A 4832-nucleotide genomic window follows, 5' to 3' on the forward strand; every position below is an offset into this window, starting at 1 on the left:
TCTCTTTCACCATACACAAAGATAAACTCAAGATGGATGAAAGATCTGAATGTGAGGCAAGATTCCATCAAAATCCTAGAGCAGAACACAGGCAACACCCTTTTTGGACTTGGCCACAGCAACTTCTTGCAAGATACACCCATGAAGATAAGGGTAACAAAAGCAAAATGCAGGCCCGAGAGTGTCCCCTAACTCCATTCTTTCCCATGGCAGAGGGCGCAGATCCAACTATTTGGAGTTGCTTGTCTCCCTACAGTTTCTTTTTTTTTTTTTTTTCTGTTGTATTCATTTATTTATTTATTTATTTATTTATTTTAATTTATTTTTTATTGGTGTTCAATTTACTAACATACAGAATAACACCCAGTGTCCCTACAGTTTCATGGTCTTCATTCTGTGAGTCCAGAACCAAATGAAGAAATTGATCTACATGTATTTTTACATGAAACTCAGAAATAAATTCTCTCTTCCAGAAAACCGGAGTTCCTTGTTTGAGAACTTTCTATGATGCCCCCTGGAGGCCTTTCTACCTGGGAAATGGGACGAACCTCTGAATGACAACCCCAGTCTCTAATGCTCTAGCTCTGTAAACAAGCTGTTATCTGCCCTCAAGCCCCCAGACTATTCCAAATTCCCAAGGTGACAGGGTATTACATTTGTCTTTTCATCCTCTTAGTAGGCACCAATAAAATGGCATTTATGTAAATTCTTTATTATTATTTTTTAAATTTAAATTTTAAAATTTAAATTCAACTTGTCAAAATATGGTGTCGCACCCAGTACTCATCTCATTGTGCACCCTCTTCAGTGCCTGTCACCCAGTGATACCATCCTCCGCCTATGCCAATTCTCAAAGCTCTTAGAAACAGTGTGCCTCCCTTTATCCTTGGGGGTCATTTACCACCTCCTTGGCCCTAGGGAACCATTATATACATGTGTGACATAAAACATGCCAATTTGAAATTGGCCTGATGCCACTCCCCACTTAGCTGCAGAGGAGATGCCACCTCAGGCTGGTCTGGAGAGCTTCAGCCCCTGGTTAGCTTTCATCCACGCTGTGCCACTTAAAGATTCATTAACACTTGGATGGGACACACCTCTGTGCTCAATCTCCGATCAGAGTGTTTGTTGGAATTTCTGCTGGGAGATCCAGGAACCAAAAAGGGGGCAGAATTAGCTGCCTTCTCCCCAAGAAAACTCCAGATTGATCTCTGGAATTGAAGTAAGGAGGGTGGACAGACTCTTAGGTCTTCCACATTCTGGGGAAAACAAGAGTGAGGGTGTGGATAGAGCTTTGCTGTAGCGATGAGTTTCATTTCTGTATTTTTGGTCCCTCATCTGTGGGTGCATAATTGTCTTGTGTGATAGTTCTCTTAAGGTTTATATCTGTCAGGGCACCTGAATAAGTCTTCTGAATGCTACTTTGCATGCTAATTGCAGTTTGGAACACGGTTACTGCATCCAATTCAGAGATGACTGCACCAAATTCTAACAAAGTGGATCTTTGATGGGTGGAACCTTCCCCATTCCCAGCGGGGCCAATCTGAAGGCATCCTCTGACCTTGATACACGTGCATCAGATCATCCTTTCTGGTTTCCCCAATGAAATGACAGCCAGTTGAACAGAACAACTCTGTGTTGTTCTGCTTTTGCATGGTGACAAATCAAGCATTGCAATGCTTCCCTGGCAATGTGGACAATGATCACGAGCTTTTCTCCATAATGATAGGTTTTATCATTGGGCCTGGACGTACATCAGTGGTGGGAGCAGTAGGAAATGACCACCTCTAAACAAGGTTAACATGATAAGAACGGGGGAGGGAGGAAGACTGGGAAGTTCAAGCTAACGTGTAGTGAGTGACAGCATTATGGTCCTTGCTCTGATAGAAGCTGTGGTGCAGATGTGGTCTGCTCTTGGACCTCTCCAAACCACGATCCTAAAACTTGGCCTGTGCACCTTGCAGGGCTGTTATGGCCCAGACCCATAGGTGGAAAGGCTCTGTGAAACATCTAAATGATTGTAAATGTGAAGAATGCTGGCTTTAAGGATGTGCTGTGTACCTAACACAGACAAAAAAAATAGCTGTGCTGCGTGGTACTAAGTCCCACTCAGTGGACACAGAATATCATTCGGCAAGTTCCCTCCCTACTGTGGGTCAGTGCAGATTCCTTCAGAGAATCAAGCCCCATGCATCCATACAACTTCAGATCTTTGGACCAAAGTTGTCAGAATGGGTACACCCTTGAACATTGTGTGCTCACTAAGTGCTACAGTTGTGGGATTAGCTCTATCCTTCATCAATATCCATTTCCAGCAGCTCCATTCCTTGTAGTTTCATCGTTCAGACTAGGGATCAGAGCTAATGCACATGAAAGAACCAAGTATAGTGGTTTATACTTAACATACCTGTAGGGATGACACAGAGGAGAGCCGCTGGATATTGGACATAAGAATGAGCAGCCGGTCATCTTGGAATGAAGGATATATCATTGACAAATGTCACCTAGAATAGAAATATTATAAAGAAATTAATATGATGACTTTGCAATGAGCTATTTGTGTTGTGTTTCTCCTCACCACTCATGGGACCCCTTTACTGAGTCTCTTGAGCTTGAATGAAGCTGTGATGGTTCTGTGGATATAAGAATGCCAGTTGTTTTCCCAACCACCACCAGCAGAGTGTGTGTGGGAACATCTTCCTGAGCACCCAGGCGATGTCGTGAGGTCTCGCAGTCTTTGGCTTGCTGCTGCTTATCATTATTCTGTGACTTCTGTGTCTTCAGGGGGCTCTCCTGGGGGTCCTATGCCTGGAGCAGTAAAGGGAACATGCAGAATTCCTGGCTGCAGCCCCAGCTGAGTAAAGTTCACAGCTTCTCCACTGTCAGGGTAGACAGGTGATGACAGCAGCCACACGGAGACACACACACTTCAGAATGTTTCCGTTCTCAGGTTCCCACTGCTTCCTTCATGCATGTTGCATGAAGCCATTTCTTAACAGCTACTCGAATTTGCCATCCCCACGGCTGACACAAGCCTGCTGGGCACTAGTGCTGTAAGGCTGAGCTCCATCCAAGTGCTTGGCATGAGTTGTGGGACACATGAAGAGCTAAACACATTCTGGGCAGGCAAGTGCTGATGCCACCAGGGCCACAGAGCTGTGCGGTCTGAGAGGGGACTTGAAATGTGTACAAAAAGATGCTAAGGCATGGAGAGAGAAACTCATGGGGTTTCACATGTATCTACATGTGCCTGTACAGAGGCAGGGTATAATCTGTCATCTCAACTTTTTCTGATAGTGAGTGTCCAACGTTATGTTTAACCTCAATAAAATTATGTGTTGTTAAGGAATTGTGCGATGTGCATATTTGTGAACTCCCTGGACATCATCTGTGACTTTGGTTTTTGTGTTTCTGCATGTACCACTTTCCCTTCTTGAGACACATTTTGCTTAATCTGCCACATGTAAAATTCTTGTTATTTGGAAAACAAAACCAAAACAAGAAACAACCTTCTCAGGTACATCAGTGTCCCTGAACATAAATTCTTCTGTGGGGGCTTCCTTGATCAATTGGGAATAATTTGAACACACTCATCTTTTTAACAAATCCTTTAGACAACTTTTACTTTCTCTTTTTTCCCATTATTTATGAACATCATTCAGTAAGGAGGGCAGCTTCTGAGTTCATTTATCCTCTATCTTCCAGGAGAATTAGACTGCTTTGCATACAATGAGTATCAATAAGTGTGTGCTAAGAAAGTATGGAAGAGCAAATAACTCTCCTAACTTTACAGCCCCACACATGGAAACTGGAAAGTGCTGGGTAGAGTCTCCACTTGCTGTCTTATCCAATGCTTTCTTGTTTTTCCATAACAGCTGGCAAAGATTATGGCAAGAGACAATGACAGCTACCAGCAAGTATTCATCTTGGTGGGCTTTTCTGACCGTCCTCAACTAGAGATAATTCTCTTTGCTTTTGTCTTGGTCTTCTACATCCTGACCCTCTTGGGCAACAGTGCCATCATCTTCTTGTCAATCTTGGATGCCAGGCTCCACACACCCATGTACTTCTTTCTTGGGAACCTTTCTTTTTTGGACCTCTGCTTTACGACGAGCATTGTCCCCCAGTTGCTGTGGAACCTTTGGGGTCCAGAGAAGACCATCACCTACCATGGTTGTGTGGCCCAGCTCTACATCTACATGGTGTTGGGCTCAACCGAGTGTGTTCTCCTAGCTGTCATGTCCTATGACCGCTACGTGGCTGTCTGCCGGCCCCTGCACTACACTGTGATCATGCATCCACGTCTCTGCCTGCAGTTGGTGACTGTGTCCTGGTTCTGTGGCTTTCTAAACTCCTTTGTCATGTGTCCCCAGACCATGCAACTCTCCCGATGTGGGCACCATATGGTGGACCACTTTCTGTGTGAGATGCCTGCTCTTATCGCCATGTCCTGTGAAGACACCATGCTGGTGGAAGCATTTGCCTTTACCCTGGGTGTTGCCCTTCTCCTGGTGCCCCTTTCCCTGATCCTCATCTCTTACAGCATGATTGCAGCCACTGTGCTGAGGATCAAGTCAGCAGCAGGGTGCAAGAAAGCTTTCAACACCTGCTCTTCCCACCTGATGGTGGTCTCCCTTTTCTACGGGACCATCATCTACATGTACCTGCAGCCCGCCAATAGCTACTCCCAAGACCAAGGCAAGTTCCTCACCCTCTTCTACACCATCATCACTCCCAGTATCAACCCCCTGATCTACACGCTGAGGAACAAGGATGTAAAGGGGGTGATGAGGAGGCTCCTGAAGGGTGAGAAGGGGGCCAGGGAAGCCTAA

General features: G+C 45.0%; 1 pseudogene; it reads left to right on the plus strand.

Moving 5' to 3' along the window:
* The first annotated feature begins 3887 nt into the window (after positions 1-3887).
* Positions 3888-4832, plus strand: LOC144319992 (putative olfactory receptor 2W6 pseudogene; annotated as a pseudogene).

The sequence above is a fragment of the Canis aureus genome, chromosome 9 (assembly GCF_053574225.1).
Source record: "Canis aureus isolate CA01 chromosome 9, VMU_Caureus_v.1.0, whole genome shotgun sequence".
In the NCBI taxonomy this organism is placed as follows: Eukaryota; Metazoa; Chordata; class Mammalia; order Carnivora; family Canidae; genus Canis; species Canis aureus.